The sequence below is a fragment of the Xenopus laevis genome, chromosome 4L, assembly GCF_017654675.1.
Source record: "Xenopus laevis strain J_2021 chromosome 4L, Xenopus_laevis_v10.1, whole genome shotgun sequence".
In the NCBI taxonomy this organism is placed as follows: domain Eukaryota; kingdom Metazoa; phylum Chordata; class Amphibia; order Anura; family Pipidae; genus Xenopus; species Xenopus laevis.
This window is the reverse complement of record NC_054377.1, coordinates 134,116,140-134,134,396: the sequence shown is the minus strand read 5'-3', so window position 1 is coordinate 134,134,396 and position 18,257 is coordinate 134,116,140. Positions and strand designations below refer to the sequence as shown.

The window sequence follows — 18,257 nt, the reverse complement described above, 5'->3', positions numbered from 1 at the left end:
GATGCTGAGAGGGATAGTGAAGATTATTGATTATTATTATTGATTATTTCAGAAACAATGAAGAATATTTAATTGATTGCATTTGTATTTAGAACGTTTATCATTTCAGTATGCTGAAGCTTATATTCAATTTTAATTTTCGCAATAGTTCCCCTTTAAAGGTTTTCAGTGTGCACCCAGGAGGGTACAAAGTGGAGGCTGGCGGCAGGTTTGTATTGTGAGGGAGTTAGTAACTGGGGTGGGGCCCTAAGGTGACATCCCTGAACCCCCCAGTCCAACACTGTGCAGAAATGGGCACCCAGAAGCCCCCCTAGCAGGGGTGTAACTACAGAAGAAGCAGACCTTGCGACTGCAGGGGGGCCTAGGAGGTATAGGGTCCCCAGGAGGCCCTAATTCATATCCAATTTCAATAAATATTGGTAAAACAGCCCCAGTGTAACTGCCAGCAGCACCAGTGCAACACTATACATTTTTAATGAGACAAATGCTCTGATTGCAAATAAATACTTTGGGGTCTAGTGGGCTAATTGCACTCTATATAAAGAAGCCACTAGAATGCAGATCTTATACTCTGTAACATAGTACAACACAAATGCTTTTTATTAATTGGATCTGCTGGTTTAGCAGCACTAGGGGAATCCACTGGCCTCTGTTTAACTGCCAGCAGCCCCAGTGTAACTGCCAGCAGCCCCAGTGTAACTGCCAGCAGCCCCAGTATAACTCCAAGCAGCCCCAGTGTAAGTGTCAGCAGCCCCAGTGTAACTCCCTGCAGCCCCAGTAGTATAACTCCCAGCAGCCCCAGTGTAAGTGTCAGCAGCCCCATTGTAACTCCCTGCAGCCCCAGTATAACTCCCAGCAGCCCCAGTGTAAGTGTCAGCAGCCCCAGTGTAACTCCCTGCAGCCCCAGTAGTATAACTCCCAGCAGCCCCAGTGTAAGTGTCAGCAGCCCCATTGTAACTCCCTGCAGCCCCAGTATAACTCCCAGCAGCCCCAGTGTAAGTGTCAGCAGCCTCAGTGTAACTGACAGCAGCCCCAGTGTTAGCAGCCCCAGTGTAACTCCCTGCAGCCCCAGTGTAACTGCCAGCAGCCCCAGTGTTATCAGCCCCAGTGTAACTCCCTGCAGCCCCAGTGTAAGTGTCAGCAGCCCCAGTGTAACTCCCTGCAGCCCCAGTATAACTCCCAGCAGCCCCAGTGTAAGTGTCAGCAGCCACAGTGTAACTCCCTGCAGCCCCACTGTAAGTGTCAGCAACCCCAGTGTAACTCCCTGCAGCCCCAGTATAACTCCCAGCAGCCCCAGTGTAAGTGTCAGCAGCCCCAGTGTAACTCCCAGCAGCCCCAGTGTAAATGTCAGCAGCCCCAGTGTAACTCCCAGCAGCCCCAGTGTAAGTGTCAGAAGCCCCAGTGTAACTCCCTGCAACCCCAGTATAACTCCCAGCAGCCCCAGTGTAAGTGTCAGCAGCCCCAGTGTAAGTGTCAGCAGCCCCAGTGTGACTCCCAGCAGCCCCAGTGTAAATCCCTGCAGCCCCAGTGTAAGTGTCAGCAGCCCCAGTGTAACTGCCAGCAGCCCCAGTGTAACTCCCTGCAGCCCCAGTGTAAGTGTCAGCAGCCCCAGTGTAACTCCCTGCAGCCCCAGTATAACTCCCAGCAGCCCCAGTGTAAGTGTCAGCAGCCCCAGTGTAAATGTCAGCAGCCCTAGTGTAACTCCCTGCAGCCCCAGTGTAACTCCCTGCAGCCCCACTGTAAGTGTCAGCAACCCCAGTGTAACTCCCTGCAGCCCCAGTATAACGCCCAGCAGCCCCAGTGTAAGTGTCAGCAGCCCCAGTGTAAATGTCAGCAGCCCTAGTGTAACTCCCTGCAGCCCCAGTGTAACTCCCTGCAGCCCCAGTGTAACTCCCAGCAGCCCCAGTGTAACTCCCAGCAGCCCCAGTATAACTCCCAGCAGCCCCAGTGTACTGCCAGCAGCCCCAGTGTAACTCCCAGCAGCCCCAGTGTAAGCAGCCCCAGTGTAACTCCCTGCATCCCCAGTGTAACTCCTAGCAGCCATAGTGTAACACCCTGCAGCCCCAGTGTAAGTGTCAGCAGCCCCAGTGTAACTCCCTGCAGCCCCAGTGTAACTCCCTGCAGCCCCAGTGTAACTCTTAGCAGCCCTAGTGGCATATTCGGAGGATCTGATTGGGGAACTGCAGTAGAAGGTACAAGAGAGGTCGGAGGGCCCCCAGGTGGGGAGGTGGTGCAGGATTAGACGCAGGATTAGACGCAGGACTACTGAGAATCGAATCTGAATTGAAGGCAAAATCGCTGCTTCGAGAATCCTGATTCCTGACTCGAGTGATTCAGTTCTTTTTCCTGCAGGGTCCGTCGCCCGCCCGAAGGCTCAGAGACAGAAAATCAGCACAAATCAGGATCCTCACTGAAATCCGACTCGCTAATCGCTTGCTCACTCTCATTCGGCACAGAAAGCGTTAACACAGGCTCGGATTAGCGCCTCCCCTTTTCCGGCCCTTCCCTCTCCCAGCGGTGGGTGCCCTCTGCCGGTGAGCGGCGGAAGCGCAGCGCCCTGGGAAGTCAGATCGAGGCTGGAGTTCCAGCGGAACCCTGCGCTGCATTCCATTCCATCCCATTCATGCTGAGCGGCGACACTGTAGCGCCGGCAACTCGGGGGACTCGCACTATGGAGGCGCGCACTGACTCCCGCTGTAAGTAACCCCGTTATTTCTCTATGCACAGCCCGGGGGAACTTTCCCTCTGCTGCTTCGGCGAGTGGAAGGGACTGGGCTCGGTGTCCGGTGGTTGCTGGAGCCTTTCTCCGCACGCTCAGTGCTACTAGTGCCGCCGCCACCGCTGCTCCTCATTATCGGGGGCTTGGGACTCCCAGGCGGGAGGGACTGGATGTGGCCGGGATGTGGGGAACAGCCGCAGGGGTGAGGGAGGGAGGATGGGAGACGAGCGGTCGTTGCAGTAGCGACACCAGCACCGGGGGAAGCGCGAGTACCGGAATGTCCCTAATAGCTGCGGACATTGGGCTGATTTATTAGGAGAGATGAGAACTGCGCTAATCCGGTGCTACCGATGCAACGTGCCGTTGAGAGCAGAGAAGCAGCTTTGCTATTCACTGTCCGACCCTCATTAAATCACTGTCCGACCCTCATTAAATCACAGCCAGTCTGTGCCTGATCAGGACCCCCCTCTTTCTACAGTCACGTGCTGCCTGTACCCCCATTCTGTCCCTATTGCTTTGGGGGGGCCATGCTGCAGGGGGGTGTCTGGGAGAGGCTGCACTGGGGTCGCACTGCTGCAATGTGCTTCTGTCGCTCACAATCCCTTCACTTCAGCAAAGTGTCTGACTCCTCACTTCATCTCATTCCATTGCTAAACCATTCGACTTTCATGGGATTTTGCCTTATCCTTCCAACCGACAGCCCACCTGCTCCTCTCTACACCTTGGGGGGGGGGATGTTGGGAGTTGTAGTTCAGTAGGAGTGGGTTGGATGTTCCTGTGCAGATGAGTTTGAACGTGTGCTGGTGGATTTCAGCCTCGGATCTCTGTGTTTTGGCTTATTCCCATTAAAGCCCAGTACTTCTTATTGCTCAGTGGATAAGGCGATGAATTGAAGAGCTGTGTTTGGCACAGGGGTGAGTGTGTATGATATAAATTTATATCCTTTATTAATAATACATATTATTGCTCACTCCAGTCGCACATTTAGGAAATGCTCTTGCGTCTTTTGACTTGGCTGCTTTTCTGGATACAGTTAAGGATGTGTGTGTATTTGTATGTGTGTGTGTATATATATATGTGTCTGTGTGTATATGTATGTATATATGTGTGTATATGTATATGTGCTGGTGCCCAATGTTGTACAGCAGGGGATATAGTAACCTCTGCAGAGTGACTTAACGCCGTGCCTTTAAATGCTGCAGATCTCAGAATGAAAATCTCCCCCTTTAAATTGGTCAAATTAGCAATTCTTTTATACTTTTTTTAAATTATTTTCTTGTAAAAGAATGCTTTTTTGCCGATGCCCTGCTAAATCATTCATCGGTGGGTGTTGAATTGAGCAGGAATATTTAATAGAACTGCACGACAAGCGGCGGAGATGGGAATTCGGAATCCTTTTTCCGAGGCAGAGATGCTTTGTATTGGGGAGGTGGGATGAGTGGCTGCCCAAGAGATCTGGGGGTGCATGACTTAACGGAGATCTGGGGGTGCATAAAGCAACGGAGATCTGGGGGTGCATGAAGTAATGGAGATCTGGGGGTTCATAAAGTAATGGAGATCTGGGGGTGCATAAAGTAATGGAGATCTGGGGGTGCATAAAGTAATGGAGATCTGGGGGTGCATAAAGTAATGGAGATCTGGGGGTGCATAAAGTAATGGACGGAGATCTGGGGGTGCATAAAGTAACATAGATCTTGGGGTGCATAATGTAACATAGATCTGGGGGTGTATAAAGTAACATAGATTTGGGGGTGCATAAAGTAACATAGATCTGGGGGTGCATAAAGTAACGGAGATCTGGGGGTGCATAAAGTAACGGAGATCTGGGGGTGCATAAAGTAACATAGATCTGGCGGTGCATAAAGTAACGGAGATCTGGGGGTGCATAAAGTAACGGAGATCCAGGGGTACATAAAGAAACTGAGATCTTGGGGTTCATGAAGTAACAGAGATCTGGGGGTGCATAAAGTAACGGAGATCTAGGGGGGTACATAGAGATCCACTGGGGTGGGAGAGATATGGCGTGTGCATGTTATACCCCGATGGGCTTGAGATTGTTTTGGATGCTGGTGCTACAGGGGTACGGTGTATTGGAGCCATAAGGCACCTGCATTACATGTTTCCTCCTGGTGCCCACACCCTGCAGATCCCACATCCCTCAAACACCCCGGCCAAAAAATTCTGATTCACTTGGCTGCAACATGTATATGAGGGAATGTTACTGGCTGGGTCCTCGTGCAAGCCTGCTCTTTCTTACTATCTGTGGGATGAGATGGAATTTGTAGCATTAACCCCTTGCGTACCCCTATCCCACTATTACTGAGTCTGGGGGGGGACGTATGTTGGATCTGCCCGTCCCGTTTCCTGTAGCAGTTTGGCCACCCCTGTGCCCATGGGTTCACCTCTGTTTCAGAGAGACGGTTAAAGGGGAATGGAGGACGGTCAGTGAAATAAAAAAACAATAATAGAGCCCCCCACTGTCACAGCCCCCGCCTGTTACTGGAAAGTAAATAGAGGCAGTTGTGCAGGGCAATAACATGTTTAACCATGTGTGAGAGGAGCTTCAGATATATTTACCCACTGGAGGCTTTTAGCTTGATGTTTTCACAGCGCCTAATGCCAACGTCCTGCTTATGGGGGGGGGGGATGATATTTCCAAATTTGCAGCCCTGTTGGCAATAAGCATTTTATTCCATTTTGTCTCAGTCTCTCATCTCTTGTTTTATGATGCTGCGGAATGCGCTGGTGATGCCGGGAACGGGCAGAAGGCAACAATTCTCAGCAGCGACAACATTAATCCGTAAACTATTATACGCAGCACAAATATTCCTTCCCCCCCCTCGGATTAGTCGTTTTATTGGAACCACAGGGGGAGCACTGAACCCCCCCCCACTCTCCTGCTTTCCCAAAGCAGCTGTTGGGCATGTTTTTAACCATTTATGCGGCTGTCCGTTTTATTGTGGGTCCACTTACAACATGAGCTGAATGGGGGATGAGAATGTTAAATATCTGGGGGAGCACATTTTCCCCCAGTGGTGCCTTATTAAAAAACGAATATGATTGGAGGAGATTTTTGTTTTTTGTTTTTTTTTTTTAACCCAGAAATTTATTTAGGGAGTAAAAAGCGCATGACTCTCTCTGCCTGGCCTTTCCCCAGATGTACATAGCAAATGGGCCCCAGGTTAGGGTGAAAGCCTTAAAATAATCACAGATGTTGGACCAAACTGCTTGACCTTTGCTCCCTTTAAAACAAAGCAGTTTGGAAGGCCTGGGTGTTGCATGCTGGGACTGAACTGAGGAGAGGGCTGGCCACCAGCGGCTCATCTGCTTGGGATGCTTTTACTCTCTGGAATTAAAGGGTTAATCTCTCTCTAAGCCTGATTGGTAGCTATGATTTCCAACAACCTTTGGGGTATGCTGGGAATTGTAGGCTGTAGTTCAGTCATTTTGGCACTGTGCTTTAGGAAGGGGTTCACCTTTGAGCCATCTTTTAGTATGATTTAGATAGTGATATTTTGAGACAATTTGCAAATGGTTTGCATTTTTCATTATTTATGGTTTTTATGCAACTTAGCTTTTTTATTTTGCAGCTCTCCCAGTTTGCAATTCCAGCAATCTGGTTGCTAGGGTGTAAATTACCCTAGCATCCATGCACTGATTTGAATAAGAGACTAGAATATGGATAGGAGGGGGCATAAATAGAAAGATGAGTGATAAAAAGTAGCAATAACAATAAATGTGTAACATTACAAAGCATTTGTTTTTAGAAGGGGTCAGTGACCCCCTCTTGAAAACTGGAAAAAGTCAGGAGAAGAAGGCAAATAATTAAAAAAAAATAAATAAATAAATAATGAAGACCAATTGAAAAGTTGCATAGTACTGGACATTCTATAACATACTGCACGCTGCAATTCGGGGAGATTAGTCGCCAATCTCCTCTTCTTCGGGTTGACTAATCTCCCCAAACTGCCTTCCCGCTGGCTAGAATATAATTCGCCTTTGTTTTCCGAAGTCGCCTCACGAGGAGACTTTGGGTGACTAACAAAGTGCTCCGAGTGCCATCCCTCCGACGATTTTTATTCTAGCTGGCGGGAAGGCACAGGAGGCAGTTCTGGGAGATTAGTTGCCCCGAAGAAGAGGAGATTTGTCGCCGGGTGACTAATCTCCCCAAATCTGCCCTAAAGGCGAATCACCTCTTTAAGAGGTTAATTTTGGCTTCTGTTTAAAGTTGCCTTTTCTGTACAGGAAGTGCGAGGGATGCAGACAGGAGTCGGAGCATTGTCCGTCTTTTCTCTATTCATTGTCGCAAGCTTGTTGTCTAAACTGTTCCCTGGGGTCTCGCTGGATGTGACTTGTTGTGGGGAAACATCAGTCGTGTCAGTGTTGTGCCGACTTCAGATATAAGTGTCTTTCCCACCCTCCTGCGTCCGTTTGGGATGGGGGAATGTTACACCTGCTTTTTTTGCTGTTGCAACTTTTTGTTTTTGTTTAGGAGAATCCACAGCAGTGTTGCGGAATTGTTATAATTTATATAAATATAATAATTCATAGAAAATTGTCATAATATTGCCACGATGGTGCCCAGTGTGAGCTTTAAGGTGGCAGTTGTGTGTGTGCCATGCTTTCTAGGATTGCCAGTAACTAGAATGTCACATGATTCACAATGGTTCCTACTGTTCTCTTGTGACGTCAACATTCAGCACTAAATCCCTTTATCCCTGATACTGTCTTGCCTTACTACACACACCATGTCACAATAACAAACCCCCACACTGATGCACTAAATCTTGGGCACAGACCTAGTCACTACTGCTCTACTGCTTATATATACATTAAGCCTGGTATTAGAGTTATTTTAAATAGATAATAATGAGCTCTGTATAAACAAACCCCTCCCAGAGATTCTTTGTTATTTAAAAGAACAAACCCACTGTAATCCGTTGAAGCATGAAACATTAAAATGCAGCAGGTTTAATTTAAAAGCCTGTGTACACATATAGCATTTAACCCTTTAGCTGCCAATCTGTATGATCCTAAGAGCGTTGAGAACTCCTAGAGACTAGTAAAGTAAAATCCACAGCACTAGCAGTCAGGTACTTGACAGCCGATTCTAGTTTTCTTCTGATGAAGTCGTGAGATGCCACTTAACATGTTTTCACTTAATTTATATTGATTTTTAAAATATGATAAAATAACGGACATTTTTTTTTTTTAACTGTGCAGTTGTCTTCTTGCTCCCTTCAACATAAATTAGTTCAGAGCCGAGCCTGCAATCTAATCTGCAGTTATGGGGGGTAATATTCTCTTTGTATTCAGTTCTCTGTGCAAGTTGGGATTGGGCATGTGAAGGCAAAAGCTTAATGCAGGAAGCAATATGTATAGATATTGGGAATAAATCCTTGGACAGAAAGGCCGCAGTAAAGTGTATTGCTGCAGATGTCCATTTGGCAGTCTCCCCTTGCACTGCTCAGCAGAACAATTTGGGGAGGGATAGCATGTAAAAAGCTGCAAACTAAGCCCTATTGGTAAAACAAAGCTTTAAATATCAAAAAAATGCCTCGGTATGTTAAATCGTCTGCGAGTGCAACCCATGGGCAAGACATTTTGGGCAGCAGCCACTCACATATATTGCACTTCTTAGTGACCCAACAGTGCACTTCTGGGTGTAGGCAAAGGCTGTGTAAATAAATATATTATATAAAATATCACTAGGCTTTCAGACAGCAGCCTGAGCTAAAATGCAGCCAATCGCCTGGATTCATATGACGGTATTAAATGCAAACCCCTGCTTTAACTGGTAACATTCCCCCCTCTGGTTTAACTGCTTACACCCCCCTGCCTGCTGCTGCTCCTCCTTAATGACCCTCCATAGAACCTTAACCCCCTAACACTGGGCACGGGGGGCACTTCCAATCTTTCATTCAAAAGAAATTTATTTAAAGGGGTTGTTCACCTTTGAGTTAAAGTATCTTTTAGTATGATGTTGAGAGGGATATTCTGAGACCATTTGCAATTGGTTTTCATTTTTTTATTTCTTGTGGTTTTTGCTTTTTATTCAGCAGCTCTCCAGTTTGCAATGTCAGCAATGTGGTTGCTAGGGTCACCTAACACTAGCAACCATGCACTGACTTGAATAAGAGACAGGAACGTGAATAGGAGAGGCCTGAATAGAGAATACATAATACAAAGTAGCAATAACAATACATTTTGTAGCTTCACATAGCATTTGTGTTTTAGATGGGGGTCAGTGACCCCCATTTGAAAGCTGGAAAGAGTCAAAAGACAAATAAGTTAAAAAAAAAAAAACCAACTAATTGTTTTCAGATAGATCACCAGAAATAACGACTTTTTCCAATGAATTAATATTTTTTATGTGTCACCGTTTTTCTAATATTGAAGGTCTTTTTTTTTTTTCACCTCCTAAATCAGTTCTGGGAGGGGGGTCGCTGACCCTGCAAACTGTTTTAAATTGATACATTTAGTTGATACATTTTTTATCTTTGTACCTGTTGAGCAGAATCTCTGGGTTTCATTACAGGCAGCTGTTAGAATTGATACAATAGTTGCTAATACTCCAGAGATGCTGCTGAGAAATGGATCAACTAAATGTTGTAAAATTGTAACCGTTTAGGGTTAGTTCACACGAGGAGATTCGGGGAGATTTTCTCGCCTGGTGTCTAATCGCCTCGTCTTCTGAGCGTCAATCTCCCCAAACTGCCTCAGCGTGTTTTCCCATAGGCTATAATGAAAAGTCACCTGCGCTAAAGCACACGCGGCGATGCGTTTTCCATAGTCGCCGAAGTTGCCTCATGACTATGGAAAACGCATCGCCGTGTGTGCTTTAGCGCAGGCGACTTTTCAGCAAGCCTATGGGGAAACACGCTGAGGCAGTTGGGGGAGATTGTCGCTCAGAAGACGAGATGATTAGTCGCCAGGCGAAAAAGTCTCCCCGAATCTCCTTGTGTGAACTAACCCTCAGAGTCTGCACCTGAATTACTTAGCTGTCAGACTCAAACACCAGAGACACGAACATTCAGCTTTATACTTAGATTTTGGAAAGAACGGTAAAAAATAATGGATGGTAATTGAAAAAAGTCTTTATTTCTGGGGAACAATCTGAAAACAACTTAACAAAATTTTGGAAGGTGAACAACCCCTTGAAGGTTTGAGATTGAGCTTTATACATGCCTCCCAAAGCAGCAGAGAGGTAGTGGGAATGATAATTTCATAGCAGAACTACACTTCCCTGCACCCCCTCCACTTGCATAGTTGGTTTCATAGGTCAGTGCTGGTGTCAGTGTATTAAGTATTTATATACTCAGTTAGTGGCCTGCAAATCCTTCAGGGCTACAGGTTCCCATGCAACGCCTCCATCTGCTCACGGTAATGTCACTGTCTCTTTAACTCTGTGGTATTTATCAGTGGTATTTATGAGGCATCCGATTGCAAGTTGTAGGGAACAGTCTTGCTTTGGGGTAATGCCGCACTGCTTTAACTTACATTTAACGGGCGCTATGAGTAAGGATAAATGGCAGGAAGATTGCACCCTGCTGTATGTGGGTGGGAGTTATAACCTTTTAAGCAACTCTTATATGAATGTCTGTAACCTGCAATTTTCTCTTGTGTAACAGAGCGGTGGTGAGATATCGTGGCCTATAGAGTCTCTGCTGGTTTTTATTCAGCCTGGGTATATATTTTATGGCGGCCTGAGGGACTTGAATGGGGAGCCTTTGAATAGTGCTGCTCCCTGCTGAGTCAGATGGGACATTCCTGCAGTGGGTGCCCTGTGCCTGGGTGGGGGGGGGAGGGTGCAGCTGTTATCACTTCCATGGGTGACAAAGCCTTTAAAGCTGCAGGCTGCCCAACCATTCACCTGCTTTCATCCTATAATAACCCTTTTATATTCTCATTAAACAAGATGCTATTTTCAGTCACATTACATTGCTTAGTGGTTTTGTTTACTCTTCCTGGGCTAAACTTTCTTACCTATACAGATATACAACACCCACAGTGTCTTTATAGGGTGCTGGGAGAAGTAGGGGGTGCTGGGAGTAGTAGGGGGTGCTAGGAGTAGTAGGGAGAGTTTATCTATGGGCTGGTAGGACATAACTGCTTCCCTTTCTCCGGGAGCCGCCAGTATATAATGGAAACTCACTGATGAAATGCTTTGCCGGATTGTCCAATTATTTAACATGTTCAGCCCCCAGTTTGAGGACGGAGGACAAGCTTCCAATCACATTAAAGCCTCTCACATTGAGCTGCGTCTCCATGTTTTGGGCCTGCGGGGGGAATCTTATTGAATACAGCTATGAATAGTTAATATCTTACACACATCATCGCTGGATGGAAATTATAGACTATATTGCTTCTGAGTCATTATACAGGGATCCTGGAAACGTAAATCTGCTTAAACACTCAATGAGAAAATTGCAATTGGCCCCTGATTGGTGCATTTCTGTATTCGTATATTCCCATAGCAATTAATATCTATTGATGCATTATATCAACTTGAGATCCACTTGCGAGGTCGCCAAACGAGCGGATCTCTCCCCGATATGTCCACCTTGAGTTGGGCGATATCAGGCTGAGCCAGTCGTCGGCCCTAGGGCCCAATGATCAGATCACAACATTGGCTATACGGTGGTCAGATCGAGGACTGCATCAACATACCGTTGCTGTCCTTGATCCAACTGGATTTTTAACCCTGCCCGCTCAACAACTGGCCAGATATCGATCGCGGAAGCCCCTTAAGAGGGCCCCATACAATGCCCAATTGTGATCTGTTGGCATCTTAATACAGTTATGGGACCTGTTATACACAATGCTCAGGACCTGGGGCTTTCCCGATAACAGATCTTTCCGTAATTTGTATCTCCATACCTTAAGTCTACTTGTTTTGCCTCCAATAAGGATTAATTATATCTTAGTTTGGATCAAGTACAAGGTACTGTTTTATTATTACAGAGAAAAAGGAAATCATTTTTAAAAATTTGGATGAAATAGAGTCTGTAGGCTATGGCCTTTCTGTAATTCGCAGCTTTCTGGATAATGGGTTTCCAGGGTTAACTAGGAACAAGTTAAGGATCTTAGAAAAATTTAACTAACAAGGGTTTGTAGGGTTAGAATGTGATTAGAGGGCCCTACTCACAAGAGCTTACAATCTAAAGGGCCAGGGTACAATTGAAACATACAGAATACAGAAACAAAATCGGTAATACATAGAGCCAGGGGGCATTTTTCTTTATTAACTGCACTCAGAAGGTACTTGCCCCCTACGATGGACATACAGGGAAATATTTATTGATATTTGTACTGTATCAGGGATGTTGCCCATAGCAACCAATCCCATCTTTGCTTTTGTTTTCTTATTTGTAGGTGACTGTCCAAATGCTAATTGTTGATTGGTTGCTATGGGCAACATCACCAAAGATGTTTGTCTCCAAATGTTAATTAAATTCGCCCCATAGATCGATTGATATAACGTAGCGGTTCACAATTAAAGAGTGAATCATGTTCAAGTTAACTTTTAGTATGTTATAGAATGGCTAACTCTAAGCAACTTTTCAATTGACCTTCATTATTTGTTTTACAGTTTTTTAATGATTTGCCTTTTTCTTCTGACTGTTTCCAACTTTCAAATAGGGGTCACTGACCCCCACCTAAAAAAACAAATGCTCTGTAAGGCTATAAATTTATTGTTATTGCTACTTTTTATTACTAGTCTTTCTATTTCAGGCCTCTCCTATTCATATTCCAATCTCTTATTCAAATCCGTACATAGTTGCTAGGGTAATTTGGACTCTAGCAACCAGATTGCTGAAATTGCAAACTGGAGAGCTGCTGTATGTGTGTGTGTATGTATATATATATATATATATATATATATATATATATATATATATATATATATATATATATGGGGCACATATACTAAGCTCGAGTGAAGGATTAGAATGAAAAAAACTTCAAAATTCAAAGTTTTTTTTTTTGGGTACTTCGACCATCGAATAGGCTACTTCGACCTTCGACTACGACTTTGAATCGAACAATTCGAACTTAAAATCGTTTGACTATTCGACCATTCGATAGTTGAAGTACTGTCTCTTTAAAAAAAAACTTCGACTACCTACTTCGCCACTTTAAACCTACCGAACATCAATGTTAGCCTATGGGGACCTTCCCCATAAGCTTTCTAAGCTTTTTTTGATCGAAGGAAAATCCTTCGATCGATGGATTAAAATCCTTCGAATCGTTCGATTGGAAGGATTTAAAAGATTTTTCCTTTGATCGTTCGATCAAAGTATTTGCGGTAAATCCTTTCGACTTCGATATTCGAAGTCGAAGGATTTTACTTCGAGGGTCGAATATCGAGGGTTAATTAACCCTCGATATTCGACCAATAGTAAATGTGCCCCTAAATATGTCTGGGATGAAAAGCCAGGTGTCTTTTGCCGTTATTATGTGCAGTTAGAAATACCTGCTCCCTATGTTGGATACCAGCAGCAACAAAAATATAATTGATTCTTATTGGGTTTATTTAATGTTTAATGATTTTCTAGTAGACTTAAGGTATGAAGATCCAGATTAAGGAAAGATCTGTTATCCGGAAAACCCCAGGTCCTGGATAGAAACCCCAGGTCCTGGATAACAAGTCTCATATATCTGTATATATAATCACTTAAAACTAGTGTGAATCATGAGGAAGTTGACTTGAAACATTGTTATACATTGAATCTAATGTTCCTTTTCCTGGAGTAGACACTGGGCACTGGGCCAGTAGATCTTTACTTGGGGTTTTCTTGTTTGTGGAGTTAAAGGATATTTTGTGTTGTAATGGGAACCCTGTGCCTGCCCGGGTGGCTTGTAGTTGATGGTGAATGCCCTGCTCTCGAGTTACACGACCCCTCTGTCACATGGTGGTGGGAACCAGAGCTATTAACTTGTTTCCTGGCTGGGGGAAGAGCTAAAGGTCACTAAGCAGGGGCATGTGGTCTCTCTTGAGAAATACAGCGCAGGGCAAGATCTGAATGGTCACCTTTCAGTACAGGTCAGGGGTCAGTGACCCAGGAGGCTCCAACCTGCACTCTGTTTACTGTATACATAGAGGGGTGAGAGGAGAATGGTCCCACCAGCTCTGGCAGTTAGAACAGGACTTTCTATAAACCTTGCAGTTGCATTTAGATGCCTTTATATCCCATAGCTTCTTAACAGTTGGGCTCAAATTCCCAGCAGCAGAGGTAGTGGCTCTGGGGTCAACTTAATGCGTTGGGACATAACAGGACAGTATTAGTACAGTAATAATACAGGGTATTTAAAGGGGTTGTTTACCTTTAAATGAACTTTAAGTATGACATAGACTGGGGTATTTGGAGACAATCTGAAATTGTGTTTTATTATTTGTTGCTGTTGATTTATTTCGCTTTTTATTCAGCAGCTCTCCAGTTTGCAGTTTCAGCAGTCCGGCTGCTAGTTTCCAACTTATCCTAGCAACCAGGCATTGATTTGAATAAGAGACTGGAATATGAATAGGGAAAGGTCTGAATAGAAAGATGAGTGGTAAAAATGTAGCAATATCAAAAAAATGTGTAGCCTTAGAGAGCATTTGTGTTTTAGATGGGGTCAGTGTCCCCCATTCGAGAGCTTGAAAGATTCAGAAGCAGAAAACAAATAATTTCAACATTATACAAAATAAAAAATGAAGGCCAGTTGAAAAGTTGCTTAGAATTAGGCATTCTATAACATACTTAAAGGTGAACACACAGTCACGCGTCAAATCTCTTCTTCTTTGGGGCGATTTGTTTTCCAAAGTCGCCTGAAGTTTCCTCATGAGGCAACTTCGGACGACTTCAGAAAATGAAGCGCTCAGAGTGCCATCCCGCCGGCGATTTTCATTCTAACAGGCGGGAAGGCAGTTTGGGGAGATTAGTCGCCCCGAAGTGGAGGAGATATGTTGCTGGGCGACTAATCTCCCCGAATCTGACTATGTGTCTCTGCCCTTAAGGAAACAAGGAAACTTTTTCCCTTAGGGCTGCTTCAAATGATTCTGTCCTGCTGATCATAATGATCATTCACTACACACATTCAGTGCTTATAAAGTTATCTATACATGCAATTGCCACTAAAAGCTGTGGGTTTTCCGAGCCAGAAGTGCAGAGAATATATAAACAGGCAGGCAAAGTTTATAAAGCCCTGTCCTAGAAGCCTGAGGAAGGGGGAGGAATAAAGTTACAGGTTGCCCTTTAACATGGTCTGTGTTTTTTTTCCACCTGTCAAGAAAATGCAGCTTTCCTCCCACTTGGAATGAAATGTTCCTGTAACATTCCCTGTAACCTTATCGCTGCTGTTATGGAAAATTGTTCATATATCTGAGTGTTGTGACATGCCCCTGCACTCTGTGCCAGCTTGTTGTGTCTACAGCGATATTGATGGCGTCTCTTCTCACCTGGTTTCCCCAAATAGAAAGACATTTGCTCCGGTACAGGTGCAAAGACTTCATATTATTAAAGGCCCTTTTTTTTTTTTTTTTTAACCTGTCATCATAAAACAAGTCTATATATTTTGCAAAGCTTTTAAAGGGGAATTCCACCCTAAAACTTTTTTTTTTTTTTTTGCATAACGGAAGCAAGTGTAGCTTTGCAGTTTTTCTGCGATTTTAAAGTTAATTGCAAATGTAATTGCAATCATAAAGCAGAACATTGCTGGCTGTTTATATTCTCTGAACTACTGGTTCTGACTCCGGAACCTGGCCGAGTATGGACTCCTGCTGCAGCGGTTTAAGGGTCAGCCGGGAAAGATTCTTAAATGTTATTTTTATTACATGGTTTTTGGGTGCAGTTCCCCTTTAAAAGAAATACTGAAGATCTAAGAAATAGTGTCTTAAAGGAACAATAACATGAAAAAATAAAAATGTTTAAAAGTAATAAAAATATAATGCAGTGTTACCCTGTCTATGGAAGACTGCCTTCCTGTAATTTAGCAATTTTTGGATAACAGGTTTCCGGATTACAGATCCTATATTACAGTCACTGGAAACTTAAAGGGATACTGTCATGGGAAACATTTTTTCCAAAATGAATCAGTTAATAGTGCTGCTCCAGCAGAATTCTGCACTGAAATACATTTCTCAAAAGAGCAAACAGAGTTTTTTATATTCAATTTTGAAATCTGACATGGGGCTAGACATTTTGTCAATTTCCCAGCTGCCCCATGTCATGTGACTTGTGCCTGCACTTTAGGAGAGAAATGCTTTCTGGCAGGCTGCTGTTTTTCCTTCTCAATGTAACTGAATGTGTCTCAGTGAGACATGGGTTTTTACTATTGAGTGTTGTTCTTAGATCTACCAGGCAGCTGTTATCTTGTGTTAGGGAGCTGTTATCTGGTTACCTTCCCATTGTTCTTTTGTTTGGCTGCTGGGGGGGGAAAGGGAGGGGGGTGATATCACTCCAACTTGCAGTACAGCAGTAAAGAGTGATTGAAGTTTATCAGAGCACAAGTCACATGACTTGGGGCAGCTGGGAAATTCAAAATATGTCTAGCCCCATGTCAGATTTCAAAATTGAATATAAAAAAATCTGTTTGCTCTTTTGAGAAATGGATTTCAGTGCAGAATTCTGCTGGAGCAGCACTATTTACTGATTCATTTTGAAAATTTTTTTTTCTCCCATGACCGTATCCCTTTAATGCAACAGGATCTGTAAGGCTAAACGTCCTACAACTGTCAGGGGATGCAGGGAGTTGGAGTTTATTATAGGGATTCACCACTATTTTGGATTTAACCGAACAACCTAGAATCCTTCACAAAAGATTCGGCCGAATACCAAACCGAATCCTAATTTACATATGCAAATTAGGATTCAGTTCGGACTGGCAGAAGAATTTGGCCCAATCCGAATCCTCCTGAAAAAGGCCGAATCCGGAACCGAATCCTGGATTCGGTGCATCCCTAGTTTATTAGCATATAAATAGTTTGCCCATAGCTGCAGCAAAGGAAAATTATAATTTTCCTTCTAGCATACTCGGGAACCTTTTCTATACAAATGGATCTTTCAAATGTTGGAGTTTGTTGCGCAGACAGAAGGCTGAACTAAGCATGGAATAAGCCAAAGATTAAGCCAGTGTGAGGTTTGAGAGGGGATAGGAAATTAGGCAGATTGTGGAATAACATTTCACTATCTGCTGTCAAATTGTTTCGCTTTGACGGAGCAAATTAGTCGCTCCCTCTGTTCCAGACCATCTCGCTTCTACGCAAAGAAAGTCTGGCCCAGTAGCGGCGGAGTACGACTCTCTGATAAATATCCTTACTTGCCATGCTTTCTGCTTATTGTGTTACTCGCACACCGACCGGGGTAGCCCTTAGATTGTAAGCTCTGTGTCAGGAGTAAAGAATGAATGCTTTGGGATTTTTATAGTAGGGAGTGGGACAGTATTGCTCCTGCTGCAAATCAGTGATGTCACAATACGGGGACCCGCTAACATGACCTACTAGCCATTACATGGGTTCTCTTGGGGGGTGGGTTTGTCATGCGGCAGCTATGCTTTCCTGGTTATATGAAATATTTAACATCACTCTGGTGTTCTAATGACGTCTCCACTTATCTGAGGTGTGCACAGATCCCTGCAGAAGCCATCCCCATGTATTATTTAAGCGCTGTGCTTCATAGGGTGGTAACTAGGTTGTAGAGAGCCAAGTAGCTTACTATGAGGGTGGATAGTTCTTGGGAAGTGGGATTTTTCCTTTTATTGGCAAACCGTGACCATTAACCCATTGCTTGTGGAGGCAGGCAATCTCATGTTGAGCTAACAACCCTTTCAGTCTACTGCTGTGGAGTTTGCTTGGCCTTGCTATACATTAATAGAGAAGGACAGTTCAAATCATTTGGGGTGACCCCCAGTAATTACTTACCTGATACCCCTCCACCCAAATGCCGATTTGTTTGCATAATAAAATGTATAATGTATTATACATATACATTCCAATTTTTATCCATTTCCCTTCTCTGGATCTGACCCTTAAAGGGGAACTCCGGCTTCCAAACAAAAATTTGATAAAGAGGCCACATAACACATAAACCCCTAATATATCCATCACAGTTACCTGTTTCTTCAAAAAGATTGAATAAATGCAATTTTCTATGCTGAAATCCAGTTCTTATCTTTCTGCATCATTTGAAATCCTGGCAGGGAAGGAGGGAGTAAAACACTGATGTTACGAATTGTAACAACTTCTCCACAGCTTACAGACAGCATGCAGGAACTACATAACCCACAATCCATTGCACTGTGATGTTCCTTTACTTATTGAAATCATGTGTGCAGGGAATTGTGGGGTTTGGAGGATGCAGGCTGAGGACAGATGGCTGTTGATACAAAGTAACAGTAGTCAGCCAGCTCAGCAAAGTAGTCAGACAGATCAACAGGAGAGCAGGGGGCTAGGCTTAGGCAACTGTCAGAAACCATTAAAAAGCATGAAAAGTCTGCATATTTTTTAACTGGTGTATATTGCAAAGTTGCTTGAAATTGTTTACTTTTCAAAAAGCTC

The 18,257-nt window shown here is 44.2% G+C and overlaps 1 protein-coding gene across 3 annotated transcripts in view; it reads left to right on the top strand.

Moving 5' to 3' along the window:
* Window positions 1–2,503: 2,503 nt before the first annotated feature.
* Window positions 2,504–18,257, top strand: part of plxna1.L (plexin A1 L homeolog) — a 256,200-nt gene continuing 240,446 nt past the window's right edge. Inside the window, exon 1 of one of the 3 annotated variants that reach the window (XM_018256516.2) lies at window positions 2,504–2,696. The gene's annotated coding sequence lies outside the window, so the exon portion shown is untranslated. Of the gene's footprint in view, window positions 2,697–3,471; window positions 3,634–18,257 lie in introns of those variants that run through there. The other 2 variants (XM_018256518.2, XM_018256517.2) reach the window with 2 other exon arrangements.